This window comes from Podarcis erhardii (assembly GCF_964252035.2).
Source record: "Podarcis erhardii genome assembly, chromosome: 14".
Lineage (NCBI taxonomy): Eukaryota > Metazoa > Chordata > Lepidosauria > Squamata > Lacertidae > Podarcis > Podarcis erhardii.
The window spans coordinates 27998339-28014613 of NC_138503.1; the positions used below are offsets into that span (position 1 = coordinate 27998339).

Genomic DNA, 16275 nt, shown 5'->3' on the forward strand with positions numbered 1-16275 from the left:
CCAGCTCACCCAGATAACATTTGCATGCTCTGGGTGTTTGCTGCCTTGCTGATCCCTCTCAAATTCCGCTCCCTGTTCAAACTTTTTCCCCTCCACCTTGCGAAGGATCAGTGGCTACATCAAAGGTTACGTGAAGGTTGTCCACATTCCTTCCGAGCTGTTTGCACAGCCCTCCAGTTTGCTCTGCTAACACCCCAGGCAGCTCTCCTTGCAATCGCTCTATTTGCCCAGCATTAGGCCCCTGTTTGCCCAAACACCTCAGAGAATCCGAGGGGGGCGGGGCGGCCGGCTTTCTAAACATTGGGTCCCATCTGTCAATCAATAACACCAATCAGTTTCCTGATACAAACAGCAAACTCTGCCAAAGCCAATATTTGTCCAACTTTTACTAACTCTCTGTGTGTCGTTGGGTTTGGTGTTTTTTTTTTAAAGCGTAAAATGCATCTGAGCAGACGTTTTGTACACAGAATTGTCCTCGCTTAATGGTTAACTCTGGGCAAACAGAATGTATGATTTCAGTTAACGGAAGGCGCAAAAAAAAAGAAGGGGGAAAAACAACCCGCATTTTTATTGCCACCTTTTAAAGAGGAGAAGAAAGGACTGGGGGAGGCGATTTGCATAAATACAGGGGTTGTTATCTGTTACCATAGGCAATAATGAAAAAGGGCAAGAAAAAGGACTCCATTGAGTCAGCCGTGTACACACCCAGCCCCACAGGCTCACCTTTGACTGGTGTTTGTTTCAGGTGATGTTTATGCAGGCCCATAAACCCACTGATGTCATTACTGTGGAATGGGAACAGCACGACACTACAAGACCCATGCACACATCTTGCAAGGGACAAAGTGCTCCATGGTCTGCCTTGGGAGTCCAGGGGTGCCAACTTGAATAAAATATTGGGGGAGGGGGATTTCCAGGTAAGCCTTTCCCTACATAATCAATCACAAGACGATTCATTGGAGGTTTTAAGCTGAGGTTCGGTGGCCACCTGTCAGGAATTCTTGAGTTGTGATTCCTGCATTGCAGGGGGTTGGACTAGATGACTCCTGGGTGTCCCTTTCAACTCCACAGTTCTATGATTCCATGACTTGTTTACAGGCTGTGCTTCAGTCTTCGGCTTTCTTCCTCCTTGCCCCTTTTTAAGTTCTTAACATTTCTTCCGTGCCTTTTCAATATCCCTCCTGGAGCTCGGCTTGCGTCAAAGCGATTAGATCTCACAGCCCCCCTAAGGATGACAATACTGCTTGTCTTGTAAAGGTATTTCTTTATTATATCATTTTTTTATTTTTGCTGGAGGTTTGTTCAGAGAGAGAGAGAGAGAGAGCGTGCTTCTAGCAGCTCAGTTCATGTTTAATTCATTATGTTTTGCCAAGAAAAGGAAAACCTAGGAAGAACTGGGCCAGATAATGATCTGCCAAGAGGTGTGTCTGTGTCTGTGTGTGTCTGTGTGTGTGTCTGTGTGTGTGTGCGCGCACGTGTGTGTTTAATATATCACATTTTGGTAATCAAATAAATCTCCTTTTGAGATAAATGTCAGAAGTATTTTAAAAGCTTTTCTTCACAGGGAAGGAGCCTTTCGCTGAAAGGGGCATCAAACAGTCATTTTCACAAGGAAAAGATCCCTTAATTGGATCTGACAAGGATGGAGAGAGGAAAGAAGAGATACCTGAACAGCAGCATCCCCCAAACTGGTGCTCGCCAGATGTTTGGGGCTGTAGCTTCCATCAGTCCCAGCCAGCTGTTTTCTTCCCCTCTTGTCTAAATGCCAGAACTTGAACTGCCTTGTGATCACCCTCTTAAATTTTGTAGGGAAGGTAAAATCAGCAGGAGGCAAACAGGTTAAATCATAGAACTGCAGAGACACCAGGGGTTGTTTAGTCTAACGCCCCGCAATGCAGGGGTTTTAACTAAAGCATCCATGACAGAACAGCTATCCAACCTCCAGCTTAAAAACCTCAAATGAAGGAGAGTCCACCACCTTCTGAAGGAGTCCGCGCCACTGTCAAGCAGCTCTTACCACCATAAAGTTATTTAGTCCAGTGTTTCCTAAACTTAGGTCTCCAGCTACTTTTGGACTACAACTCCCATCATCCCTAGTTACAGGACCAGTGGTCAGGGATGATGGGAACTGTAGTCCAAAAAAATCTATATTATACAGTGGTACTTCGGGTTACATATGCTTCAGGTTACAGACTCCGCTAACCCAGAAATAGTACCTCGGGTTAAGAACTTTGCTTCAGGATGAGAACAGCAGCGGCACGATGGCAGCAGGAGGCCCCATTAGCTAAAGTGATGCTTCAGGTTAAGAACAGTTTCAGGTTAAGAACGGACCTCCAGAACGAATTAAGTTCTTAACCCGAGGTACCACTGTATCACATTTATATTCAACCTTCTCCTCAAAGAGCCTAAGGTGGCAAACATAACTTCCCCTCCTCCTCATTTTATCCTTACAACAGCCATGTGAGGTAGGTTAGACTAAGAGACAGCAATTGGCCCAAGCTCACACAATGAACTACACAGCTCATTCAATTGTCCCAGGGTGGGGGTTATAACCATTTTAGAACACAATGGGCAGTATCCAGCTAGTGTATCTCATCATCTCAAGGATTTCCGCTTGTGCAATGGAACTTCCCCTTCTCCTCCCCCTGTCCCTCCCCAGATTTTCTCTGGAGGTTTGGGGGGACCCCTAGAATAAATTTAGTCGGTGCATGGGAGGAGGGGCTGGAAGAATATTTGCAAATTCTTGTGTTGACGAGACATGATAGTTCAATATTCTATTAGAATGGGACTCACTTTTGCCTCTGCGACCAGAAATTGGCCAGGAGGGGACCAGAAGGCGCTCACACCTCACTGGTAAAACTGTGGAGATTCTCTTGGTCCCCCAAAAAGCCAATACTTAAATTCAAACAGAAGGTGGCGCTAGATGAAAAATGATGGCTTTTTGCCCTCCCCACCCCCAGCTTCATGCTCCTTCTTTATTGCAAGCAAAGATTGTTGTACTTCTGATAGCATCAGAATGGTTCACCTAGAGGGGGTTAGGGATCTGCAGTGGTAGGAAGAAGAATATGTGTACAGTGAACATCTCCCCACCCACCAACTTAGAGTGGTAGGCCATTATTTATTCCAGCCTTACCCTTTCCAAATGCTGGCAAGCACATTTATTTATTAGAATCGTAGAGTTGAGAGGCGCCCCGAGGGCCATTTAGTCCAGCCCCCTGCAACACAGGAATCCCGGCTATCTGTTTACTCGACCTCTTTCTTAGCAATGCCTCTCATTCCCCCTGAAGCCAGGAAATGTTGCCACTGCTGGGCGATCCAAATAAATAAAGAAGTCCAGAGGCTCCCAAAATCTTACTAGGTTTTATGGCAGTCCAAATGTATTGCTTGTTTATTCAGAAGTGAACCCTGTTTAAATCAGCGGGGCTTTCAGCCATGAAATATTGAAGTGCACAAACATTATTGACAGGCCCAGTGCCGTCAAATGAATCCAAATAGAGTAATGCAGTGATTGCTACTTTGCTGCTAAATAACCTACAAATATGTGGTCTCTAATCTACAGTGCTTGGGAAGGGAGATTCTCTTCGCTCCGTCCATGGATCCTCTGCTTTGCATGGAGAACGTCCCAGATTTGGTTCCTGGCATCTCCAGGGAAAGTGGCTGGGAAAAGCTTCCACTGGAAATCCTGGAAAGCCACTCCCAGCTGGTGTCAACATTGTTGGTTGACATTCATCTGTCTCAGGAGACAGCGGAGGAGCGAGCCTTTGGAACTGTATATATTTTGTTAAGAATTACATAACATACCCTCCAATATTTCTCTGATGAAAATAGAGATGTTGATGATGGTGGTGATGATGATACTATTTATACCCCCCATGTGACTGAATTGGCCCAGCCACTCTGGGTGGCTTCCAACATGTACAAAAACATAATAAAACATCAAATGTTAAAAGAACCTTCCCTATACATTGGTACCTCGGGTTACAGACGCTTCAGGTTAGAGACGCTTCAGGTTACAGACTCCGCTAACCCAGAAATAGTACCTTGGGTTAAGAACTTTGCTTCAGGATGAGAACAGAAATTGTGCTCCGGCGGCGCGGTGGCAGCAGGAGGCCCCATTAGCTAAAGTGGTGCTTCAGGTTAAGAACAGATTCAGGTTAAGAATGGACCTCCGGAACGAATTAAGTTCTTAACCCAAGGTACCACTGTATAGGGCTGCCTTCAGATGGCTCAGGAGTCAGATAACTCTATACCCTCCAACATTTCTCCGATGAAAATAGGACGCAGTAAGGTAATGTGGGACATTCCTGTATCAAATCAAAAAGAGGGATGGCTTCTGTAAATCTGGGACTGTCCCTGGAAAATAGGGACACTTGGAAGGTCTGAAAACATATAGAAGGTCTTGAGGTTCAAAGCCTCCTTCTGGACTGCTTGTTCCCAGTAATCTGTACTGTCTGTCTCCCCACCCACACCCTCCCCGTCATCGGCCCTGAGGATAGATATTGGTTGTGGCTAATAGTGTGCGTAGATTTCTGGCTGTTTGTATTGCATGGGTAAGCAGGGTGCCACCACAACCTGTGGTTGTTTGAACTAGCGGGGAGCATCCATGCCAGCATGAAACCCAACAGCTATACTCGAGCAAGTCCCACCCCCATGCAGCACCGCTCTCACCCCCCCCCATCCTAAGGACCATTATGGCACCATATCCTACATGGGCCTGATGGATTGGTTTCCCTGTTGTGCTCTGTGTTATCGCAGGCCTGTTCTAATGCTAGTCAAACATCATGGTGAATAGCCCAACTCAATGGCAGCCGTGTCGGGCTGGAGAGTCAATATTAGCTGAGCAAACAGCGCAAACAAAGAGTTGCTATTTGCGTAGCTATGAGGAGCTGTGTGCTTTTGTCACCAGACAGGCCACTTGGAAATTTCGTGAAAAGGGAAGCTCAGAATTCTCTTGCTCAGCAAATGCTCTCTGTCAGGGTTAAAAACAGGCTGTGTTTTTTGTTGTTGCTAAGCAAGTATATTTAAGATCAAGACTGGTTCCCATGCTTTCATAAGAGCCTGCAGGATCAGGCCAACGGGCATCTTGTCCAGCATCCTGTTCTCACAGTGGTCAACCAGATGCCTGTGGGAAACCCGAAACCAGGATTCGAACACAAGAACCCTCTCCCCTGTTGCGGTTTCCAGCAACTGTTAATCAGGAGCATCGCTTGCTTGGTAGAACATGAGACTCTGAATCTCAGGGTTGTGGGTTCGAGCCCCACATCGGGCAAAAGATTCCTGCATTTCAGGGGGTTGGACTAGATGACCTTCATGGTCCCTTCCAACTCGAAAAATCTATGATTCCATGATTCCAACTGTGGAGAAAGAGCCTGGGCATCATGGCCAGTACCAACAGAAACAAATGACAAGTACCAACAGAAACAAATGGCCAGTACCAACAGAAACAAATGACAAGAAAGGAGATTCCAACTAAGCACTAGGAAGAGCTGTTTGACAGTGGAGTCACCTCTTCGTTGGAAGTTTTTAAACAGAGTTTAGATGGGGATTCTTGAGCTGTGATTCCTGCATTGCAGGGGGTTAGACTAGATGTCCTTTGGGGGTCCCTTCCAACTCCACATGTCTATGATTCTATGCCCATCTGATACATTGTTCCCTGGGTCCCCATATGGGTGGCAGAAGGGCTATCAAGCTTCCCGATATTCAGTCTTACACACGTGTGTGTGAATCAGCAGCTCTACAAATGTGCACATTTCAGCTTCAGAATTCCAGCGCGGTGGCCTTGTCACCGAGGAAGCTCATTTACGGTGCAATTATGGCAGGAGTCGGAGGCTGTTTGGAATAACGAAGCCCCCGTGGCAGGCGCCGTTGCATTAATTTTATTTATCTCGAGTGGGTGAGTGGGAACGAGTGGCAGAGGCAAAAAAATAATTGTTTTGCTTCTAGGTCACTGGGATTGCTTATCGGGAGGGATCTCAGAGGCGCTGCTTTCCCCGGCAGAGAGGAGCGCGATATGAAATGCAGGAGGCACAGCCGCGGTGCATAAATAGGAACATAATTTCTGAAAAATGGAATTAATGAGGCAATGAGGTTGTCTTAATGAGTGCAAGGTCTGCTGTAAATGTCACCGCGCCAATGTCTTCATTGTAAATTACCGTATGAATTTCTGAACACCATTTCGAGAGGCAGAAATGAGTCGTGGGGTGGGAAAGAGGAAAGAGAGGCTGCGAGCGCATTGGGGTCAGTTTCCAGGAGAGGGAAAGACAAATGTGCTGTGAAATTGGGCTTGCTCCCGGGCCCAGCAGGATGGCAGGTACAGGGCGGCTGTGTGTGCTGTGTGTAGTTAAAGGTAAAGGGACCCCTGACCACTAGGTCCAGTTGTGGCCTACTCTGGAGTTTATTGGCAGAGGGAGCCGACGTACAGCTTCCGGGTCATGCGACCAGCATGACTAAGCCGCTTCTGGCGAACCAGAGCAGCTCACGGAAACACCATTTACCATCCCGCTGGAGCGGTACCTATTTATCTACTTGCACTTTGTGCTTTCAAACTGCTAGGTTGGCAGGAGCAGGGACCGAGCAATGGGAGTTCACCCCGTCGCGGGGCTTCGAACCGCCAACCTTCTGACTGGAAAGTCCTAAGCTCCATGGTTTAACCCACAGACACGACACATAAGGAAAAAGGGATGGGGAGGGAGAAGGGGGGGGATGCAAGCTTAGGCACTGGTTCTTAAAAGTTACAGTTCTTCCTAGAAGCAGCTGGGATGGAAATGGTTTGTGTAACCTATGTTTCTACGGCTTTTCATTCCGAATTTTAAATTTTAACCTGTCCTGGGACCTGCTGGTGAAGGGTGAGTAATAAATATAAGGATGATGATAATGCTGCCTGGTGGGGTGACAGGCAGTCAGGAGATGCTTGCAGAGCTGCGGTGAGCTTCCGCTTTCCATCCAAACGTCGGGGATGGAGGATGTAGGATCAGGGCGAGGTGAGGCGGAGTCTATGGCTAGGAAGTGCACACCTTCTACTTGTTCAGTGGTAGCTCATTTCCTTGCATGGGAGCTGTTGGATAGGGGTCAAGGGGTATCACCTGGTTTGCTGTGACCTATTGGGATAAAGAGGAATACCTAGGTGCATACCCTACATTGGGCCAGAACCATGGGGTGCCAGATCGAGAGCAGTTGCAGGCATTTTTTTCCCATTTCATTTATTTCATTTGCAACAACCATCCAGTCTTTACTGGGCTGATTTTCATTCTGGATGGGGGACGAATAAGCGAATATTGACAATTTCTGCTCCCATTTCTGTTTTCACTGAATTCTCCAGCATTTCTCCTTGAGAAGTCTCATGGGGAGAGAGGGCATTCTGCAGAGCAGCGTAGATTAAGTTTGCTCGCCCTATTGATCTGAACTGAAACTCCCATTTTCCAAAGCCAGTCCCATGCCTATTCAAGGACCCGATACAACTTGACTTGGGGGAGGACAGCACCAGTTGCTGCGTCTGAATTCGCACTCGCCTCTCCAGTTAGCATTCCAAAGGAGCATGTGCTCATTTGACTGATGCTCTCTATATCTGGAGCTGCTCCTGCGAACAGTGGCTGTGCTTCTAAGGAAGTCAAAATCTTCCTTTGGGTGCCAAAACCTTCTTTGATGCAGCTATAAAACAAACAAAGCTCCTTGGGCTCTCTCCTCCTCTTACCCATTCAACAAACAGCCTGAGTCAATGTTGGCGCTTTTGCCACCTTCAGATGCATAAGATGGCTGTAGCTTCCTTTTCGGATAGAAAGGGCGCCCGTCAACGCCCTGAAAACAAGCCAGGAAGATGACGATTCTTTTCTTTTTTCCAGGCAGGTGTGGTCTAATCAAAACATGTAACTGTTTAATTCCTCTCATTCAGTTGAAGAAGGCAAATGGCAGGCCTGGCACACTGCTCCTCCTCTGCTCTGACAAGCCCAGTGAATTCCCACTGTGCTTCCAGTGAGTGACTGGCCATTTCTGGGTTCCCTAAGCAGAAGGAGGGGCTGATGGCTCTGGGCAGCTAAAGCACTGCCCTGCATTCAATTGACGCGCTTCTATTATTATTATTATTATTATTATTATTATTATTATTATTATTTACACCACCCATCTGGCTGGGTTTCCCCAGCCACTCTGGGCGGCTCACAGAATATATAGATGTTACATACTAAAACATCAAACATTAAAAACTTCCCGATACAGGGCTGCCTTCAAATGTCTGATCCCTATGGATTAGGGATGCCTGAATCTGTCCAATTTGAGTTTTCTCCATTTCTCATTTTTCTGTCTTCAAATTCAGTTCCTCACATTGTCAAATAGTTAATTTTTTTTTAAAAAAAGATCCCCATTAAAAACCAGTGTTTTAGTGCAAATTTCATAAAATCATAAAGTTGTAGAGTTGGAAGGGACCTCAGGGGTCATCTAGACCAACCCCTGCAATATTTATCTGAATGTACATGCTATTCTGCCTAATAGATGCATTTTTTATTTTTATTTTGCAAAGCATATTGGGTGAAATTCAACTCAGTTTTACTCAGAGCAGACTCGTTGAAATTAATGGACCTAACTTATTTAAGACCTTAATTGAGTCTATGCTAAGTAAAGCTTAGTTGAATATCACCCAATTTCTCCTAAAATAATGCATTTTTGCATATTATCTTCACAATTATATGTATTTTTATGCACACTTTAAGTAAGAGTATGCATTTTCGCACGCATTACTTGACTAGAGAAATGCATTGCAAAACATAGAGCACTGGGGCTGTTAAAGGATAGCTGTGTTTCCATTTTAATATCGCATACATGCAAATTAGATAGTTTCCTCTTCACAAGCAAACTTGTGAATTTCTCCCCCATCCAGGTGTTGCTGGACTACAACTCCCATCATCCATGGAGACTGGCCATGCTGGCTGAGGCTGATGGGAATTAGAGTCCAACAACATGGGAATGTACTAGAAGCCTGAAATAACATCATGGGGTGGTGGGGATTTCCTTCACCACATTCATCGTCATAAAAAGAAATGCTTCTTTCACATTTATTCATTCATTTTATCTAACAGAATTTGCATGCTGCTTAATTGTAAAAACCTCTGAGCAGTTGACATAAAATACACCCGAAACCTATAGATAAAAGTTAGAAATTAAAAACAAGATAAAATCAGCCTTGAGGTTTTTTAACTGCTTTGAGGTTAAAGTTATCATTGTTATTTAATAAACAAATCATGCATATGAAGTTTCACTTTTCCTGAAGATGCTTTAAAAAAAAAACAACAACCACCAGCAAGGAACTTCTGTTGCTTGCAAACAAAGGTTTTGCAACTTCCAGACATCCCTCTGTGGCCTCCCTTCTCTTAGACCAATTAGGAGGTGCCATCTGCCCAGCATCTGTTTGCTTTCTGAAGAAGGAAATGGGGTAAAAAAATCGACAAAGGGCGCTCTCTCCCCCATCAAGAAGTGTCAGCCTTTTGTGAAGATGTTTGCACTCAGCTTACATGTCAACAAACTCTTAATCTGCCTGGTCTGGCAGAGGGAAAGACAAATATTGATTCTCCAGGCTCACAAGATGGCTGGCCTTGCCATTGTTTTCATGTCAGCGTGATCTCAGGAGGTTAAGGAATGATTTTGGAGGTTCTCTGGTTTGGGCTTGTAGACAACCAACCAAGTTCTACTCAGAGAAGTCCCATAGGGTAGAATCATAAAATCACTAGGGTCCACTAGGGTCATCTTGTCCTGTCTCATGCAATGCAGGAATCTTTTGCAAAAGAAGACAAAGTTCCACCCAGAGAGGAATGGCTGATGAAGATGATGGACTATGCCGAAATGGCAAAACTGACTTGGAAAATCAGAAACCAGGAAGAGAAGAATTTTAAGAAGGAAGTTGTGCATCTCTACGCATCTTCCAGCACCTGAACTCCAGGGATGGTGGCTGCAAGTGCAGCTCACCCTGGCATCATCTCGCCTCGCAGAACTGGCTTGGCAATGATGCCAACCCCACAGCTGCCAAGTTGGGACTTGATGGGCAGGAGCAGCACGAGTGCCTGCTGAGAGAGAAACTTGGCAGCGGGCGAGAGGCCTTCTGAGTGGCGTCTCTCGGGTATGTTTAGCCTCCCTGCCTGAGAAACTGAAGAAGCCCCAAGTCGGCAAATGTGCAATCTTTCCTGGAGCTATTTATAGAAGGAGATGATGAGAGACAAGCATCATTCAAGGAGTGAGGGTGCCAGGAGGCGGGGGGGGGGGGGCGGAGAGAGAAAGAGAAACAGAAGGGGAGGGAGGAGTGTGAAAGGCTGGCAGCTTCCTTATGGCTCAGCCCAAGTTGCCATCAGCCATCCAGGCACCTCAGCTGTCAATCTGCATCTGCAATCTGGCTGGGTGGGGCTTCTGAGATTGGCATGGAATGAATTTAAATATAAGTATGGATATGAATTTAAATTTAAATAAATATTTATTTATTTATTTTAGAAAGGGAATGTGCTTCAATGACACACATGAAAAAAGGAAGGAAGGAAGGAAGGAAGGAAGGAAGGAAGAAAAAGGAAATGCAGATTTGGGTTGTTTTGGTCACAATTCCTGAAAGAATTATGATTATTGGTATTGGGGCAGGGGTAGCATACCCTCCAAGTGTCCCAATTTTCCAGGGACAATACCGGAATTACGAAAGCCATTCCAATTTCTGATTTGATCCTGGGATGTCCCTGTTTCCTCTGCCAGCGCCATAAGTGCTGAGCTCAGGGAGGAGGATGAGCCAGCGCTTGTCCCAAGCGACGATGACAGCAGTGGCAGAGGCTGCCAGGAAGCATCCCGTTGTCTCTCTCAAATGACAAGTAAGGAAATCCCGGCAAAATCTTAGGAGGAACTTTCTGGAGGCAAGAGCCGTTCGACAGCGGAATGGACTACATCAGAAGGTGGTGGACTTTGTCACCTTGAAGGTTTTCCAACAGAGGTTGGGTGCCCATCTGTCAGGGATTCTTTAGATGTGATTCCTGTGTTGTTGGGGGGTTGGACTAGATTGGGGTCCCTTCGAAATCTATGATTCTATGAAAGCTGGCTTTTGCTTATGAAATGCCCTCTCTGATGTCACAGCCTGGCTTGCAAGACAAACAACTCACACTCCATGGTGGGAAAAGACTTCAGATGCAATAATTGCAGCCTAGAGTTGGCTGTTGAGATGTGGAGTTTGGGAGGGGAAGATAGGCAGAACATGTGAAAGCTATTGATCTCAGAGCATCCGTGAACACGCTCTTATTAACCAACAGTAAATCTCAGCTGCTTTATAATTAGGTTGCTTCCTTCCCTTTGAACTCTCATTGCAAAGAGCCATTACTTAATTTGGCTGCCGTGATTTATATCTGAGAGGAAATACTAGGTTTGCTGGCATCACCGCTTACGCTTGAAAGGGTGTTCACATTTGTTGGGGTTTTCTTCCCCAGGGAATTGTGTTTCTCTCTGAAGCTTTTGTTGTGTAACCTGTGTGGGATCACACAAACATACTCATCGCTGCTCCGGGGGCTATATATTGTCAGTAGTGGTTGCCTTTGGTGGAACAGAACACTGTGATCCAGGGCACGTCTACTCTGCAAATACGAACTGGTTTCAGGATGTATATCGCTATCATATCAGTGTCATCGGAACAAACTGCAATCATGTTAATGTTTGCATTGCAGTAAGATACAGATCAGGGACGCGGGTGGCGCTGTGGGTAAAACCTCAGCGCCTAGGACTTGCCGATCGCATGGTCGGCGGTTCGAATCCCCGCGGCGGGGTGCGCTCCCGTCGCTCGGTCCCAACGCCTGCCAACCTAGCAGTTCGAAAGCACCCCTGGGTGCAAGTAGATAAATAGGGACCGCTTACCAGCGGGAAGGTAAACGGCGTTCCGTGTGCTGCGCTGGCTCGCCAGATGCAGCTTGTCACGCTGGCCACGTGACCCGGAAGTGTCTGCGGACAGCGCTGGCTCCCAGCCTCTAGAGTGAAATGAGTGCACAACCCTAGAGTCTGTCAAGACTGGCTCGTACGGGCAGGGGTACCTATACCTTTTACCTAAGATACAGATCGCTCCTTTCTGCCTATGTTGGATTTCTGGCAATATGGCTGAAATCAGGGGTTGCCAGAATTGGATGTGGTGGTGAGGAAGCTGAGGCTCATTTGGGTAAAAGGGTTGCAAAAGTATATGAGGGTAGGACGGAAAGGCAGTGTGGTGTAGTGGTTAGAGTCTTGGCGTCGGAAGTGAGAGAGACAGGTTCAAATTCCCACTTGGACATGAAGCTCACTGGGTGACTTTGGTCCAGACCCTCCCTCTCTCAGCCTAACTTACTTCACAGGGCCATTGTGGACATTAACTGAGGAGGAGGAGAATCAGGTGTGCTACCTTGAGCTCCTTGGAGGAAAAGGGGGGATATGAATACATAAATAAGGTGGGGAAAGAAGCCTTCTTATTCACACCAGAATGGTCAAAGGGCTGAAGCAAGTCCCCTATGAGGAAAGAGCACAACCTTTGGGCCTTTGTAGCTTGGGCAGGGGAAGTCAACAGCAGCAGCAGCAGCAACAACAACAACAACAACATTAATAATAATTTATATGCTGGCCATCTGACTGGGTTGCCCCAGCCTGTCTAGGCAGCTTCCAGTCAAGTAAGGAGGGGACATGATAAAGATGTCTAAAATTATGTGGAGACTTCCTGTGGGCATCTGGCTGGCCACTGTGGCTACATTCACACTACACACTTAAAGCATCACTTTGAACAGTCATGGCTTCCAACCAAGGAATTCTGGGAACTGCAGTTTGTTAAGTTGTCAGGAGGCCCCCTATTCTTCCTCCCAGTGCTACAATTCCCAGAGTTCCCAGTGAAGAGGAATCAAATGTTGAACCACTCTGTGGAATTGGGTTTCCTGACAACTCTCAGCACTCTTGTTATTTATTTATTTATTTATTTATTTATTTATTTAACACCCCACTTCTCTCCCCCCCCCCAAACACCCCAAGGAGCTCAAGGTGATGTTCATGAATCTTTCCCTCATTTAATCCCCTCAACAACCCTGTGAGGTAGGCTAGGCTGAGAGTAAATGACTGGCCCAAGGGGAGCTCCATGCTTGAGTGGGGTTTGAACCCTCGACTGTCCCAGGTCCTAGTCTGAAAGTCAGGAGGCACTTCTTTCGGTGCCACACTCTCACAGGAGGCTGTTGACTCGTGTGAGAGCATGGCACCACAGCAAACTCCAGTGCCAGCTGCTCCTCTTCCCCATGTTTGGCAGTGAAGGCAGTGCTGGAGGGGGGGGGGTGGAATGGGACATTCTGGGATCCAATCAGAAGCCAGAATGGCTTCTGCAATTCCTGGGTGTGCCAGGGAAATCAGGATGGTTGAGGAGCATGCACCACACTAGCCCTGACAGTTCCCAGAATCCTTTGGGGGAAAGCCATGACTGTTCAAAGTGGTACCATAGTCCTTTAAATGTATCGTACGAATGGGGCCACTGTGAGACTAGGATGCTTGACTAAAAGGGGGTTCTGTTTAGATCCTGCAGCCAGGTTTCCTCTCCTCTTCTTATCCATGCACTTGCAAACAGAACTGATATAAGTTTGGGGAGGGTTTGAGATCATGGGCTTGCTGGGGAAAAGTTCAAATGGATCAGCCCGTGACTGGCTGGGGGCCTCCCACAGCTCTTCACACGTTGAAGAAGAGAGCCTCAGGCCTGGCTGGCTCCAAAAGTCTCTCAGATGTTTGTTTTAAAATTTCAACGCTGCCTTTTCCACTTCAGTCGAGATGCTCATGGAAAGTAAGGGATGGGATTAGAACAAAATTCAGAGTAAAAAAAAAAGTAACATAAACAATAAAACAGAGCTGGTGCAGTGTAGGAGTTAAAGTGTCGAACTAGGGCCTAGAAAAGACCAGGGTTCAAATCCCCACTTGGCCAGGAAACTTGCTGTGTGACTTTGGGCCAGTCACTGCCCCTCGCAGCCTAACCTACCTTGCAGAGCTGTTGTGGAGATAAAATAAAGCATACCCTCCAACATTTCTCTGATGAAAATAGGGACGTCCCCTTCCATCATGATAATTTTACTATTTATACCCCACACGTATAGCACAGCCACTCTGGGCAGCTTCCAACATATATAAAAACATAATAAAACAGTAAACATTTAGAAACTTCCCTGTACAGGATTGCCCTCAGATGGCTCGGGGGTCAGATAACTCCATACCCTCCAACATTTCTCCATTGAAAATAGGGACGTCCTAAGGAAAAGCGGGACATTCCGGGATCAAATCAGAAACCGGGACGTTCCTGGAAAATAGGGACACTGGGAGGGTCTGATAAAGGAGGCAGGAGAGGACTATGTCTGCCACCTTGAGCTTCTTGGAAGATACCGTAGGTGAGAAATAAATGCAATAAAATAAAATGAAAGTAAATAAATTATGACTCTAACCAGACCACCCAAGCCTCTTGACACCCTAATCTTTCCTCCATCTTAACCAGGATTATTTTTTCTTCCTTGTGAGAATTAATAGTGTGTGTGTGTGTTTGGTTGTAATAGACCTCGGTTGCCCTTGGCAACTTTGTCGGAGTTCACTTGTCTCTTCACTTCTCTCTAAATCTTCCTTTTTCTCCCCTTCGGGCTCTTTCCTGTCAGGTCGCAGCCGAGGAAAAAGTAAACAGAAAAGAGAAAGAACAACAACCCTGTAGCTGACACAAGAAGGGCTTGGTTTCCCCAGGTGCCCCCTGAGGATTCTCGCATCACCTCTGCTGTTGACAGATGGCTTTTGCTTTTCGCTTTTGAATTTTGTGTCAATGACTTTCCAGTGACTGGAATACATTATGTTCTCGGGTCCCGCCCTGGCTCTCGAGATGCTTTTAATTTGTAGGTTTAAGCTTAAATTCCTCGACGGGTGCCAACTTTTCTGTTTGTTTTCCTCGGAGCGCTTTGCACTATGGGTTTCGGTAACTGTTAACCGTTGGGGGACATTAATTGCAGCTCCCGAGGTCATCTTTCAGAGCTGACTTATATTTCTGTCGACACTGGAGTTGCTCCTCGATGACCTGTCTTTCTGCTGTGGCGCAGCTTTTTTGACTCCTGTAATTACCCTCTGAATTTAAGCTGATTATGTCGACTTTGGAGGCTGTGTGTTTGTTTAATTCATCCATTGCTGGGTGTTTGCACAGCAGCTCTGCGAGTAAACACAAAACTGATTGCGCATCTCTCAGAAAAAAAAGGGTTTGCCCGATGGCTGTTTCCCCAAAGATACAGTCAAGTAAACAGGACGAGTTTCTCCAGAGCTGGCTGGTATCTGCTCTCTTTCACAGCCGTGTGAAATGTCAAATCATGCAGGCTTTCTGCAAATGTTTCCAAATGGAATCACCTAAAAACCAGCTACTGCCTCCAATGAGCCATCTCCTGCTGTTGACCAAACCGCTTGTGATGCCAAGGAATATTGTTTGATGGAGGAAGGAGCTGTGCTCGGAATGTTGGCAAAGAGTTTGGCTTCTGTGTGTGAAGTGAAAGGTCCATTTGGGGGGGGGGGGAATGCCTTCAAGCGGGGCTGTGCTGAAACAGGACCTCTCATTTCTCGATATTTTTGCTCCCCTGAGAAAGAAGCTTCTACTTTTTCTCCTCATTCTCAGAGAATTTGAAAATGTCTCATACCCTCCAACATTTATCTGATGAAAATAGGGATATCCTGCTTAATAATAATAATAATAATAATAATAATAATAAAAAATTTTATTATTTATACCCCACCCATCTGTCTAGGTTGCCCCAGCCACTCTGGGCAGCTTCCAACATATATAAAACATAACAAAACATTAAACATTTTAAAACTTCCCTGTACAGGACTGCCTTCAGATTTATTCTAAAGTTTATGTGGTTCCTTATCTCCTTGGCTTGGGGGTCGCATAAAAGCTCTTTACATGCAGGGTAACCCCAAGCAGACCTGGCACAAGAAGAGCTTTTGTCTCCACCTTGCTTGGATTTAACTTACTCAATTTCAACCAGCCCGCTTTCAACCACATATGGTTGAAATCACACAAATTAAGTCGCACATAAGCTGTAATCATACTGGATATTATTTAAGACTATCAAATACTCAAAAAGTAATCATCAGTTTGGTCCAATGATCATCAGTTGGGAAATGCCTGGGCCAAGAAGGAGATGTGTTTAGTAACTTTCTGAAACATGCTGGAGGTAGAACCTCCTGAATGCCAGAGCAGAGAACATTCCAGAGATAGGGGCCACCACAGAGAAAGCCCTGCTTCCATATTGCCTGCAGGGAACAGCCTGC

General features: G+C 46.1%; 1 long non-coding RNA gene across 2 annotated transcripts in view; it reads left to right on the top strand.

Moving 5' to 3' along the window:
* Window positions 1-15821, top strand: part of LOC309328975 — a 26370-nt gene extending 10549 nt beyond the window's left edge. Inside the window, exons 1-3 of one of the 2 annotated variants that reach the window (XR_014150974.1) lie at window positions 876-1257; window positions 7839-7968; window positions 14628-15821. This is a non-coding gene — a long non-coding RNA (uncharacterized lncRNA). Of the gene's footprint in view, window positions 1-875; window positions 1258-7838; window positions 7969-14627 lie in introns of those variants that run through there. The other variant, XR_014150973.1, reaches the window with a different exon arrangement.
* Window positions 15822-16275: the final 454 nt, after the last annotated feature.